Below are 15,187 nucleotides of genomic sequence, written 5' to 3'. Positions count from 1 at the left end.
TTAAATAATTCAAGAACATATAACACCATTTGCTTATTTTAAGATTAAATTGCGACATAAATCCTCTGAGGCCAAAGCAATATTGCAGCACCATTGATGTACCCCCATAGTTCCCTTTATAACTCCAGGGCATCAGATCTTATTATAAACAGCCACGTATTTTTAAATGCCCCATCAAAGCTATTGTTTTAGGAACTCTGACTGATGACTCCATGGTAATAAGTGATGTGCTCCAAAGAATCCAGCGTCAGCATAAAGGAGACAGGATGACACATCGTCCTGACCGTCTGGGTGAAGCCGGGCACTGGGCATCCTGAGGCAGGCTGGGGAATTCCCCTCACGGCAGCCTCAGGGTGGAACAAATGGCACCATTAGGCAAATGTGCTGCTGAGCGGCTCAGGGACCCACAAGGTGAGGTGCAAACCTCAGGACATGCTGAGGCCGGGCTGAGCAGGGCCACAGGGGCCAGCCGACAGTGGGCTGGCACATGGCAGTGCCCCAGGCACCTGCGATGCTTCCACAGCATTCAGCCCTGGTGGAAGACACACCAGGCACTGCTCTGGGCTGGGTCCGTCAGCTTTCCCTACACTCCTCTGAGAGGGATGGGCACTCAGCACAGACTGAAATTTCATTCCATGCTTAACTAATTAAAACAAATACACCATAGCATACATGGGCGTCACGGACTTTGTATCGAGCAAGTGTTCATTCATGCTCCCTATGGAAAGGAGAGGAAGAGCTATCAGGGCCTGCTGAGGGGGCTCCTGCCCTCGCAGCCCACAGATGTCCTGCAGGGCCGGGCAGGGCAGGTCCAGCCCCTGGGACGGGATCCCCAAGGCGCCTGCACCCCTCTGGCTCTGTGAGGCCGGCAGCACAGCCCCACTGCTCCCAGCCGCACAGCGATCTTCTGCCCGCATGTCCCACACAGTGCTCGAGCTCCGAAATTTGTGAGCTCGCTGTCACAAGATACAGACAAGCATGCAAACAGGGGATGGGTAATCTGTCTTTATGGAAAAGGATAGAACGGAACAACTTTTCCAACCTTAATGATTGTATGATTCCATGATAACTTACCCTGAATTAATCTGCCCTTAAATACTGTTAACAACAGAATGGCTCATGACAGCAGTCATTAGGTTACGTGAGGTCTAATACCATTTCTTTGAAAACCCATAATTAAACAGGTATGGCAACAGATAATGTAAAACATTAGCTTTAGACTACGTGACTAAACGCTGAAAAGCAAACATGCTGCTCTTGCTATGAAAATGCATAGTCTGTCTTCGCCATAGCGAATATGGGCCAAGTAATGGGAAGTTTGGATCGCGTGGCTTTGTTTTTCCGAGAGAAACCTGGGAGCATGAGGCCAGCAGAAGTGTTCCTCGTGTGCTCCCTCCGCCAGCAAAGACCACGTGGACTCACGCTGCGGCGCGCTCCCTCCCGGGGGACTAATGATCCTGAGACCACACAAACAAAGCTGGAAAGCAGATGTAGCTCTTTGTGCCTCGCAGAAATGCAGAACAATGAGAAAGTGGAGCATGCAGACGCAGGCTGCCACTCGGATCTTTGTAACTTTGCAGGGCATTGTTCTCTAATTTCCAGAAGTGCGATAAATCAGTGACAGAGCTCCCTCTCCAACTGCGGTGCTGGAGGTGGCGATTTGACAAGAACAAGATGAGTGAGAACATGGAAGTATAATGGGACCCTGTGGCAGAAAAGGTGCAATAGCCATATGACCACAGACACAGAAAAAGGGCGAGGAAACAATTCCTTCAAACTGGGAAAGGGAAGGGAGAAAAGAAAAAAAAAAGTATTTGTCATCAAATTAACACTAATCCCAAGGCCCAAACTGCCAGTAAAACATTTTGCAACGACTCCTCAGTGGGCATGAATGGCACTGGGGAATAAGCGATGGGGTTTGCAGACTGCAGAGAAACACGGTCAGAGTCTGGCCCAGGGCGTAGTAACAGAAAGTCTCCTCACAGCTGTGCAGCAATCTATGTGAAATATCAGTGACTGCAGATGATGGAACTGGTTTAAAATGAATAAACAAACGGCCCATACAGGGCTGCGATGGATCATTTAATATGAGAGGACTGCTGGGAGGATATTTAAGCTGAACATCATGATGAAATGCAGCACCAACAGCCCTACTCCTGGACTTTTTATTACAGTGCATTTGGACAGAACTTCAGGTTTCTCGTTTGCTGAATGACACATAAGGCTCTATTGTAAAACTATCTTGAATAGTGATTGCTGTCATGTTGGCCATAAAGAAAAGCTGAAAAGAGCAGTAAGAGAAGCACACTGAATTGGCAGAACGGATATCTGACTTTTCATTTCTCCGCCTCTAACATTACATTACCTAACCGACACAGATTCTGCAAGTCGATAATTTTAATGGAGAAACAGCCAACTACAGGTTAATGCACTGTGCTCCACCTGGGTCCAGTGAAATCAAAGACACAATTCCCACTGCCTTCAGCAGACAGGATCATGCTCTGATGGCCTGATCCAAAGACAACAAAAGCCAACAGAAGATGCTCATTAATTTCAGCAGGCTTTAGATTGGGTCAGGATCTCAACCAGTTGCCACCTCATGTATGGGAATTTTGACATCAGAGTGGCAATAAACGATCTTTTTCCCCCTCACATCATCGTGGCATAAATGATGAGAGGGCAAGACTTAGCCAGAAAATCTTTGCATCTTGGAAACAAGACCTCTAAAAAGGACCATCCACAAGCAAAGTGCTTGGAATGAAACTTAATACTAACCATATGCTGAAGAAAAAAGCAATGCTGACTCATAGAGGAAGCTGCACTAAGGACTCATGCTTCACTGCAACATGCAGTCAGCACAGAAATAAGCATCTTCTAAGCAAAAGAAGTCTTTGCACTCACCTGGTTTGTTGGAGAGAGAAGTGTATAATCAATACCAGAACCAGAGGTATTACGTATGGTATTGGAGGTACTACAATGGGAAGATTGAAAAGTTGGTGAATGATCAGAAAAACGAAGCTACATCTGAGTACTGATCTTCTTCTTGCATCTTAAAGCTTATTTGATCAAGCAATAATTTGATCTACAAATATAAATCTAATTTCTCCTACAGCCTTGCATAAAAGTCATGTGCACTGTCATACACTACATCAAACAGCCTCTGTGTCTGAATTAATCACAAAGGCCAGAGGTTTGCAGTGTTGCAACCGTTGCATCTTGACAATACAGTTCCGTTTGCACCTCTGTCTCCACCAGTCCAAGTCACTGGGATGACTGGGGCAGCAAATCAGAGCAATCTTAAAAGGAAGCAGTACAGAAAACAGCTGTAACCAACATTGTTTGGTGATACTTACACACAAATGTTTACACTGTAACCTCTCTGCTGCTTTTCAATTGCCATGCAGTTAAACATTTTGTCACGGCATTGTCAAGTAGGGGATAGGGCTGGGAGAGGTAAATCCTGCACTACTGTTCTCAGTCTCATTTTGTGCAATTTGTACTCTAAAGGTGCGAAAGCAGATCTACCCCATTTCAAAGCCCATGCTCTGGTCCCTGCTCACTGACACGTCTCTCCACGAAATGGCATGCTCCTTGCTTTGTCCCCATTGGGATGCGATGACAAAGCCGTCAGAGAAAGAGGTAATGAAACTTGCTGAAGCTACGCCGCACACAACGAGTACAGGCTGCAGAGAAGAGCCAGCAGCTAATGAGGAAGTTCATTAGAAGGAGGAACTGGATCTGATTAATTTCTTTGTAACACTGATTGACTTGGACAGCACATTTCACTAACATTTATGTTGCAGTGAAACCTAATTATGATTTCACTGAGTGACAGGATAAATTGACACAAAACATACAAACATACAACCAAGCTTTGAAAGGGCAAATTAGGTGGTTCTTTCTAATTGCTTGGGAACTATTTTTCAGGATTACTTGGGCAGTTCAGTACACATACAACCAGATGAAAACCTGGAACAGCATCCCCAAGCCCTAGTCAAAGTGCATTCCTGCACTCCACGAGTTGCTGCTGCTGTTGCCTGCCTGCACAAATGAGCCAGATGTGGAGCTGGTTCCTGCCCGATGGGCTCCCCTTATGCCCCTGCCACAGGCAACAGCATCACCTGCCAGGCCTCCTCGGATCCCCAGGGACACATTCAAACGTATTTGATGCTACCAAATCCCTCCCTCTGCTAACCCTTCTGTTCCTTTGGTTGTGACGCTGATCAAGAGATTAAAGACGCCACCCTGCCCGTCAGCTCAGCGAGCAGCAGATGCCTGACTCTCAGAGCTGAAGGTGTTTTCTACAGACTGGCTGAAAAGGGAAGGTGAGCGAGGAGAAGAGGTTCCCTGCAGATATGTGTCATCTTAATGTTTTGGTTTTAGTTTTGACAAAAGCATTTGTGAATATATCAGAGGGAGGAAGAGAAACAAATGCACACAGGATTTAGTAACCTCTGAGGGCACGGAGCAGCACACCTCTCACGTTACCTCAGAGGAAAGGACAGCTGCTGAGAACAGCTTTTTACTTCCACTACTGTCCCCCCCACGTGACACTCGGTCAGTACCATCATCAGAGCGATATCTGTGATGCTGAAGTGTACAAGCTTTTCCTCACGGGCTGAGCCACACAGAACGCAGCAGTGATCTTTGCTGGTGTAAAGATGTTCCTTTATAGACAAAATTCTGTCTTCATGGAAACAACATGCAGGACTATGATATAAGACAACATCTAATTACAACACATCTATTACTACAGAATAATTGACCATGTTTATGCCCCCAGTGGCTGCCTCGCTCAGCACCTACACACCCTGTGCCCCCACAGCTCTGCGCCCCCCTGCCAGGCTCTGCTGAGCTTGGTGCTTGGATGGGTGTTTAAGTGCTGCTGCTGAAAATGGTCAGCATTGCCTCACTTAGTTTTGCATTTAAAAAGTAAAACATCACAAGACACATGTGAATTTATCATCCAGCATTAGATCAGCATTGACTTGTGTTTGAAAAATTGTCTGTATTTCAAGTTCAGAACAAGATTTGAGTTCATGGGGGTTTTGTGCAGATATGTGCACTGGCCAGGAATAGCTGGGGCTTGTAAGACAACTCTTGACAAATCCTGAAAAACCCTTTTCACACTGAATGTGGTCCAAATTCCTCTTTGAATCTCATTATGACTTATCCTACCAGCACACTGCTACACTGCTCAAGAATACTAGAAGTGTCTAAGCCTTCTTTTTTTTTTTTTTTTCCCTCACCTGGAAAAATGACTTTATCAGATGAATTTATATAGAAGAGATCTTTCTAGATCAAACTGAAATTTTATACAAACATAAGATCCTAACTTCCAAATACACATCTGTTTTTATCCTTGAAGCTGACCTATCATTATCATGGACTGCTGGTGTTTAATATGCAAGCTTCCCAATTTGTCTTTGAAAAGTTATCAGAGGAATATCATGCCACAGAATATATAATGACTTATTTAGTCCCTCAAGTCCTCCATGTATGTGAACCAAAGAAAAATGGAACAGAAGATTCCATACAGCACTAAATCAAATGCAAATTGACTTTATAGCATGCTTACAGCTAGATTAAAAAAGAAGGTGGTGGAATTTAACTGTATTCAAATTCCCTATCATTTCCTAAGATGTTTGTAAGCCTGTGTTTAAACATTGCCAAGCTCTGCTGCCTCATAAGAGCTCCCATTGCTTTATGCAGCACCCGTTTAAGAATAGCATCAGATTTGCAAGCAACAGAAGTTGAGTTTCCATGCTTTAATGTCATTGAAAGGAAGCATTTCAGAGAGCTACTGCTCTGAAACCAAAACAAAAGATTATTGCATTGGAGTCGCTTACTCCAGGCTGTTTACCATTGTGTTCCTGCTACCTGTTAACAAAGCCCGCTCTGCTCAGAAAAGCTCATGTGTTAATTTGTGTGTAATGACATCAGGAAATAAAGAGGAGATTATCTCTTTGTCTTAGAGCTGATCTGCAGGAACGCAAGTACTGGGGGAGAGTTCAGCCTTCTGCTTTTCAGTGCTTCCTTGGCAGACAGCACATGCAGACTATTTGACAGGTATATACAGGTGACTATCAAAGAACAGACCCAATTGTGATTTATACTTCCTGTTAAAAGAGTCTGAGGAAAATAAAATAAAATAAAAATAGCAAGATTTTTTTTTTCTCCACTTTTCTTTACAAATACCAGGAATTTAGTCCAGATCTCTCGTCTTTCTTGGAAACTGTGTTTCATGTATACGTCATAGCTATTTACTGCAGAATGTCACAGCTGAAACATGGTAAAAACACCGACATTTTAACAGAGATGCGCTCTCTCTGACTCACTCTTACGGACTGGAATTACCTCAGTGGTAAAAAAGCTTTCATTTAGAATCAAGGAACTTGAATAATTTTCTTATTACTTCTAAAAGTGGTGAAAGAGTCAAAGAGAACACAGTGGATGGTAGATTACAGTGAGGTGCTATTTACAATAACAAAATTCTGAGGTACCTGAAGCCTCTTTGAGCAGAAAGAGAAAAAAGAAAAAAAGAATAAGGGTGTAGATGCCTCCTTTGCAAAGGGACTGCCATTTTTAAAGGCTTCAGCTAAGGCCCAAAGCATGGATGTTAAGAGGGTTTGACCTAACACATAATAAATAGTTGTTTTTGAAAGTACAGGCCAATATTTTAAGTGGTGTGACTCTAGAATGAATATGTGATTCTTATTAATGTTTCTATAATAATAAATCAAATTTAGGAGTTAGACCATGGCTGGAAAGGAGGATTTTTTGCACCAAGGCTGAGGTGAGCAGCTCAGCTCCTTCCTGCTCCCCCAGCTGACCATCTCTGTCTGGAAGTGTGCTCTTCTAGAACCTGGAAAAGCACATTGTGCAGGTTCACCAGATGATTGCTGGCTTCTGAACAGTGACCGTTTTCCCTAATCCAGATTCTCCTCCACCAAAGACTTTTTTTCCCCAGCAGATGTTGAACAGATGCGTTTTATTATAAACAGATGGGGAAGATTTTTCAATTACCAATTATTCAAAGTGACAAAAAAAGCCTGTTGCACAATTTGCAGACGATACTGAAATAACATTTATGCACATTCAAAAAGAATATTAAAATGATATTATTAATCTGGATTATATGGTCCTTATCTCTCTGTTTTCTCAAGGTTTGGGGCTGTACCCTACTTGCTGCAGGCGCAGCACTGCAGGGACAGCCGCACCCTGCCCTGCAGCCCCGCGGCTGCCCTACTGCAGCATCAGCCCTGAAGGAAATTCCTGGTGACTTTCACAACATCCTGGCAGCACGGGGAAGTCAGAGAGCTCCAGCTGAGAAGCAGCATTACTACGCACCAGAGCAGTGCACTCTGACTAAAGCAGCTGCTAAGCACGAGCTGCCCTTCTCACACCCCAACACCCAACGCTAGCGTTCCGAGGGGAACGAGACCCTGGCTTAACATGAAGACATACATCCCTATTTCCCTTCTGTGGCAAACAGTTTAAGGGAACAGGCAGCACATCATATTTGTCAAATAGCCCTCCGGTAGGTTTGAGATGCAGATGCAGGGGAGCACCCACCGCTCTCATCTATGAAGCCATTTTTTTTGCAGGAGTGTCTTTGAAACAGTGCGGCCAATACAAGCACCCATTTCCAGCACTGCTGCCGTAGTAAGGAACATGACTTACATCAGAAAAGTTTAATTTATTCTAAAAAGCACTGTCCTGAGTCTGAAGAAGAGAAGGACACATAGGAGAAAAGGCCACAAAACTATTAGAAAAGAGGGAACTCCTAATCTCTTGGCCAGCACACCTCAGCTACTCTAGGGAATGGTAAGGGAAACCAGAATTACCAAGTGAGAAAACTTCAAGCATTTCCTTTTTTTAACATTGTCTCTTTCGAACGTCTTATGGTCATGTGAGTATAATCTTAAATGAAGCCTTTGTTTGCTCATTAGCCTTGGTGATGGCATGGAGATGGAAAACCAATTGCAAGAAAAGCCTGCTGAGGTCCTGAGTCTCACTGCAGGTGCTGCTACTGCTTCCCTGCAGCAATTCGACAGCAACACACATGAGATGGGAGCAGAAAAAGATAGAGAAAACACAACAACACCCTGTGACAGCACCACACTTTCATGTACATCAGCAGGAGAATGAAAGGCAGGTGGGCAGAGGGGAGCTGCTGGCAGAGCACTTACCCGCCTGACGAGCTGCAGGCAGCTGAGAACATCCTCCAGGTTGTGAAGCTGTTCAAGAGGGAAGTTTCCATTCAGCACTCTTTTTAAACAGATGTGCTATGCCATGATTTTTTTTTTTGTTGTTCTGTGATGGTACTTACATGTTAACTACAGAGTTCCCATATAGCTCAGTGATTTTCTAAAGATTCTCTTACAGTACTGACATTTTCAATTTCCTCCAAAGAAAATCTTCCATCTTATACAATGACTCCCCCAACCCCGATAACAACTGGAGAGGGATAACAAACTGAAGCTTGTTCAGAAGCTAAATCAATATCAATATCAAATAATTTACCATTATTGTCTCTGTGACTGTCTGGGGTACTTTGAAGAAGGTGATGCATTTTCCTGCAGTCTCATAACAAATGCTCCCGTTAGCATAAGTCAAATATTTTAGTACTGTTGAAGCCCTGTAAGGCTTTTACAGTGTGTGCTCCCTCTCCCAGTCACCACTGGGAGCAAATGTAGAAAAAGCAAAGGAAAATCACCGACAGGGAGTAATCTTTTGGCTTCCAATCACTCTCATCAATGCCTCCGGCAACTGTAATTGCCTGATTTTCAGCAGATTTCTTTTTCAAATATTAAAACAAGAACATATTTTCCTCTTAATTCCTGTTTGATTGCAGAGGGAATTTGTGTGAAAGGATATTCCTGGATATTCAAATGAGCTGTTAGAAACGATGTCTCATGAAGTGTTTAGAAAACATACAAACAACGTGCATTCTTTGGGATTCTTTGTCAGGGCAGATGCAACAATAGACCTTAGGAAACATGAGCAGATGTTATTCTGCACACTCTACATTTCTGAGTCTTTAGAAATTCATGAGGTCTTTTGTAGGTTTTATGAATCTTCTAATAACCCTGCAGCTGTTCAATTCAGAACTACAAAGATGTCCTCCGACGTTCGCTTGAATCTGCGAGCACAGAAGGCAGCACTGGAGCAGCCAGCACTTCTCACAGGTCTGCAAGATGTTGTCTGGAAGGGCCGGCCCGGCCCTGCTCTGAACGCAGCCACTTTCCTCACCCAACCTTCACAACTGCCACGCCACAGCTTTTGTAATCCTGTCGCATAGCTCCCATCCCTTTTAACCAGACATCTCAAAGACAGTTCAACTTTTTCTGAATATTCCCATTTTCCACATGGCCAGCACTATGATTATTTTCTGATTTTATGAAAAGAATCACTTAAGTTGTCAACAATAGCACAGAAACTCATTTACTGCATCACACTGGTGCATTCTCATAAATATATTCTGGTCAGGAAAGACACAAATCACATTGCAGATGGTTTCACTAGAAAATGTGTATTTGATCAACAACAATTGCACTGCGCTGCGCTTGGTTTGATTGCTGAGAGTCAAGCTGTTTTACGCTGACCCTCTTCTGACAGAGCTGCATTCCCTTCTGGATTGCGAACGGCCAGATGGAGTGCTCGCGTCTTTGCTCATTCTCCATTTTTGTTGTCTCACCTTGCATTTAGTTTAAATTCATTGTTGATTTTATTTAGTTCACGGTATCTACTGCTAATTTGGAAAAATGCTACTTGATCTTACTCATGTAGTAACTGATGTAGTAATTGGATGGTCCTCTGGAGAAAAAGATGTTTTAAATATTATGCTTGGCTACTCTCCAAAGGTAGGCAGCATATCACCAGCTTCTGTCCTTGATCCACCATTTGAAAAATTCACTTCAATTACCTTTAGAGTTCCTTGAATGAGGCAAATCATCACTCTAAATGCAAAGCATCTGGGTGATAATTGATCAAATACGGTAACTGTTCAAAAGAATTATTTCTGTGCATGGCAATATAAGTTTACTTTAACAAGAGCAACATTTATTTTAGCAAGAAAATTTGCAGTCTACATTCAATATATTTATTCCTTAAAATAAGACCTATCCTGCTGTATGTATTAAGTATTGTCAGTAATAATACATGGGAAAATACTAAGAGTGTTAACTGGATTTGATGTTCATAAGCACAGAAGAGAGAGGCATGAAAGACAGCAATATGTAATGCAGCTCATAGAATGAACTGCCTTAAAAAAATGCTGTGAAGTGAAGCAGACTTGAAATCACGGAGGCAGTTCTTCAGAAAATGAAAATGTAGCCTACCCAGAATTTCTTACAGGTAAAGCTTTTACATCAGCATGTAATTCAGAAACTCACTGGCAGAAGTCGTCATTTAAGCTAAGAATGCATGGTCCTGAAGGATGTGTCTTACAACGAAAACGTTTCTGGTATCTTGTTATCCTTCTTAACCATAAGTTATGCTTAGGAAATAGTAACCTACGATTGCACAGATTAAATCATTTTTTACAACAGCAATTCCCAAACTACAGACAGTTGGCTCCTCTTGGTCAATGGAGCTATGGTCACCAGTCTGCAACAAAAAGTTCTACGAACTCCTTGGTTCCATGTGGCTGCGCTCTCGGTCCACCACTAACACAAAACTTTACGACCAGGGGGTCACAAATGAGATGAGAAGACATATTGTTGTCTTGGGACTGCCTCCTGAGTGCTTCTTGCTCTTGCACGTGGGGTGGCAGCCAGCAGCTGTGCCCGGGTGGCCAGCCCCCATCCTGACCCCCGCCACGCGGCGCAGTGCAGCTGGCGGGCAGCACAGGTACCCTGCTGCCTTTGTTTGGCTTCAAACACATCCAATGCAATGAGACAAGATTTAATCAGCCGTGTATGAGTACTACTCTAAAGTAACATATAGAAGCTCTTGTAAAATGCTGAAACACTGCAGAACCTCTCCACGGACAGAATTTGGATACAGGAAGGTTGGCATCTGCTTTGCAGATATTAAAGAACTTTTGGTTTACCACAAGAAACTGAAAAAAAATAAAATCAAATAGCAATTAAAGCCATTAGAAAGATAGATAGATTCGATGGCTTTAAGAAAAGGAAGGCTTTTCCTGCAAGCCTGTAAGTTTATACACTAAATACAAACGTGTTGCCATAACCAGTGTGTAATGCTCATCGTCACAGAAAAGCCATGTATGACGTGTTTCAGTATGCTTCCATCAATTTATTGCAGAAAAAAAAAACAAAGGACACTGCCCATATCAGACAGGGCAGAAAGCTGCTGTGTGGCCCCGGGGGGCAGCAGGAGGCTGCAGGGCACGCGCTGCCTGGCGGGGCTGGAAGGGCGCTGGGGCTCTCAGGCTGCTTGTGGGGTGGCTGCAGGCCCCACGCTTAGACCTGCTTTGTGGCAAACATGTTGATCACAGCATTCTATAGAGTTTGTAGGACTCACCCTAGTTGAGAATTATTCTTGCCACAGAAAATAAAATTACAGTGTTCTGTTTTAAATAAGCTTAGAATTAGTGGCGTTTAAATAAGCTCAGAATTAATTGCTCGTCTGGGGCAGCACTGAAGCATTCAGAAGGCACCAAGGGTGTTAACTCCCCTGAGGGGTCTCAGCTCAACGCTGAGATGGACAGAGCTTAAGGACACGTCTCACAGACCAACCAAAGCAGGGATTGGGCACGCCTTGGCAGAATTGTAAGGTACAGCCCCATGCACCAAGTGTCATAAAACCAGAGAGCTCCTCCTGGCAGACCCTAAGAACCTGCATTTCTCTTGAAGCAGTATGGCAGACTGCAAAAAGGGAAGCGATGGTTCTTGTGCTTCCTGGAGAAGGAAGCCTGGAGAGCCTGCTGATTAAAAATAGAAGAAAAAAGTAGAACAACAGAAAAAGAGAAGAAGCTCAGGCTTCAGCCAGGTGCTGATCAAAGAGCTTAGCCGCGTTCTGGGGCATAGCAGCGGACAGACACACGTCCTCCTTTCTTCCTGCGTCCCAGTCAGTCAGACGAGACTTCTGCCAGGTTGGACACAGCTGAATGAAGCAGCAAACTCCTACCTTGTCCCAGGGTGGGCTGGTTTTGTTGTAGCGACTTATCAGGGAAAGGTAAAGAAAGGAAAAACTCCCTGCAGGCCAGTTGCTTCTTTCAGGTCGCAACCACCTCTGTCAGGCAGCACACTGCATTCACTTGTTAGCTTTGTGCTACAAAAACCACTGGAAAGAGCTGCTCACACAGAGGGATGTCCCAACAAACATGGGCTGCGTGGGTCTGTAGGCAACGCACGTGGAGGAAGGAAGGAAAGGGGCAGCAGCCGGCCGACTGAGGGGCTGCTGTTCGCTGATGCTCAAAGGCACACTGAGCAATTAAAAAATACTTGTAGGAATATGTTGTAACTTAAGTAATAAATGTTTTCCGAACTGCTTTCATACTTGGGTTTTACAGAGACATTGCTACTGATCTCTGCTTTCCACAAAGATGACAAAAATAAACTCTGCAAGGCACAGAAAATGAGGAGGAGGGAGATGCTGTGAGGAGATAAGTAATGGTTTTCAGTCCGCAGACATTTCTAACAGCTCGCACGCACTTCTGCGCCTTTCTCCTCTGTGTTCACCACCACCAAACGCTCTGCAACACAAGGAGGGGACAAGGTAAATACATGGACTGTCTTTCAAACCCTCCCTGTGAGGGAATGCTTCAAGCATTCAGCATGGTCAGGGCTGTAATTTTGGGGGTATTTGCTCTGGTTTCGTGCTGTGCTGGGCAGGGAGGTGAGCACTCCTGGAAGCTGCCCCTGGTGGGTCCCCAGCCTGTGCTGGGGGGAGGCAGGGCTGGTGAGCCCCGCAAACTTCCCCATTGTCTGCTAGGAAATTCAAGCTGCATGTTCCAGTTCTGCTGAATTACCCGTCCGGGGAAAAAAAAAAAAAATCAGGTCAAAACACCCATTCCTATTTCCAGTCTCATTATAACTTATCAGCTTGCCATTCTCTGCTGTCTATTCAACTCAGAAAAGATCACATCCACACGAAGAGCTGTTCCAGTTTTCTAACTAGCAGCAATATGGGACGTGATTCATCAGGTGGGCGAGATTTCACATGAGGAGCAGCTGTAGCGAGCAGACTCATCAGCATCCCAGCTGCATTTACTCTTACAAATCGAAGGCACATCTCCTAAACATTTCACTAACAGTAATATTACACAAAAATGCAACCATGAAAATTTTGTTAATTTTGTAACAATTAGAGAGGAAGTCTACAGACCCCGCTAAACTACATTCACTTGGAAAAACATATGCAGAGATTCAGAAATATTTTTTTATACCTGTTAAGTCAGTGAGACTTCTGCTATCAAGGTAGCAAAGACACTGGAGGTAAAACTTCCACAGACTTCAATATGGCCAGGATTTCATCCCTCTAAATCATATCTTGGCACTCTGGCTGCAAGAAATCCAAGCAGACCAGAAATATGACAGGGCTTGAAGCCTGTAGCAGTCCGAAGCTGCCAGCTGGCATTTCAGCAGGTGGCCTGCCTGCTAGCTGGGCTCTGCAGCCAAACGAAAGGTAGAGGCGACAGCTGGACGTGCAAGCAGTTTCAGCAATGCTTTGCAGGCAGTGCTGGAAGCGGGTGTAACACCCATCTGAGTGCGCTACTTCAGCCAGCAAGGAGAGGGAGCTGCCCAGACCTTGGACCAAACCGAAGCAATTAATTTAAAAGCAGACCTGTAATCACCACGGAAGTGGGTCTGTAGCAAGACCAGGTGATTTTTCTCTTCTAAATCTTTTAAAGCTTCCTGTGAATTGTAACAGCTTGGCTTCAAGCTTCTAGGTCTAGTACCTATCAAAGACACACGTTTCAATTTTACTGGCTTTGAACTTTGCTTTAAGCTAACACATTTCACCCATTTTTTACTGTCAATGAGATATCAAGAAATGTTCTTGCAGGAATTCCTTCTTGCAGTTTTTTTACCTACTGCAATGTTCACACAGTCAAGGGCACATTTTTGCCACGGGCAGTTATAAGACCCTTCAAACATGACGTCAGGAATACACACACAGAAAATTCCTCACAAGAACAGCAGTAGGCTGTGGGACTGGCAGGCTGTGCTGTGCATATACATTTAACTGCATTTTTCATAATGCTGTTAGCTCATTAAGACACACAACACACGAGGCAGGTGCAAAGCTAAACAGGCAGGAGGCTCAGGTGCTCTGAAGGCCCGCTGGATGTGAATTGTAACCCAGGGAAGGCGAGGGCCACCAACACTGCAGTTTCACCTCCTTACATCTGTGCTCTCCTATTCCCTGCAGCTTCCCCTTTACCTCTGGAGCATATCTCCATTGAACCCGTATTTACGGGGCTCTCAGCAGGGAGCCCCGCAGGAACCCCTTGGCAAAGCAGAGGCTGTCCCACGAGCTCAGCATCAACCCTGGAGCCAGAGCTGCTGGGCACAGGGGCGGCTGCACCCATGGGTGCTGGAGGGGCAGGGAAAACCCCCACCCACTGTGCCCGGCACAGGCACAGCCCCGCCTGCAGCTGCTCGATAAGCCATGCTCCAGGAGAGAAGGGCACTAGAAAGGCCAAGACCAAAACATACCAGGAGGTGACTCACAAAGACTCCTCTCCAGATGCAGCACAGAGCTCAGCCCAGGGTATCTGGATGTAAAGCAGTGAGAACAAACACATCCCCGGGTAGTAACAAGACTTCAGCAGAAATTGGTTGGCAGTGTTTGGGCTGTAATATAAGCACAGATTAACATAACCAAGAGGTTACAAATTAAGCCTCTGAACAAATTAAAAACGCTAGCAATCAATGAGAACACAACAAGCCTTTCAGCTGATCTATTAGCAAAACAAGCACTAACCACATTAAGCTGCTTTTACAGAAATTATCGGGGCCTAATAAAAACAATCGACCAGTTCTCAAGCCAATGAAAGCGACCCAGCCAGCTGCAGCAGTTTAACCTCCCTTAGCTAGGGAAGGGGAGTGCCAGCTAAGGCAGGGTTGTGCTGAGGGGTTTGTCATCCACACTCAGCAAGGCACACGCTGCTCCTGCCCAGCAGGAGAGGGAAGCAAAACCTGGAATGCCCCAAAAAGTCTTCACTTGCGTTTGAAGAACCTTTATGCTTCCAATGCTGTATTTTTCTTCCTAA

General features: G+C 44.6%; 1 protein-coding gene across 8 annotated transcripts in view; it reads right to left on the bottom strand.

Annotated features, from left to right (window-relative positions):
- The window catches only part of RAP2B (RAP2B, member of RAS oncogene family), a 114,761-nt gene that overhangs the window by 17,085 nt on the left and 82,489 nt on the right, over positions 1-15,187 (bottom strand). For 7 of the 8 annotated variants that reach the window (XR_005268024.2, XM_072042583.1, XM_072042588.1 and 4 more), the window contains one exon: positions 14,631-14,768. The gene's annotated coding sequence lies outside the window, so the exon portion shown is untranslated. Of the gene's footprint in view, positions 1-8,192; positions 8,241-14,630; positions 14,769-15,187 lie in introns of all 8 variants that reach the window. The other variant, XM_072042586.1, reaches the window with a different exon arrangement.

This window comes from Anas platyrhynchos, chromosome 9 (genome assembly GCF_047663525.1).
Source record: "Anas platyrhynchos isolate ZD024472 breed Pekin duck chromosome 9, IASCAAS_PekinDuck_T2T, whole genome shotgun sequence".
NCBI classification, from domain to species: Eukaryota; Metazoa; Chordata; class Aves; order Anseriformes; family Anatidae; genus Anas; species Anas platyrhynchos.
Note: the sequence above shows the minus strand (reverse complement) of the source record. Positions and strands in the feature narration are given on the sequence as shown.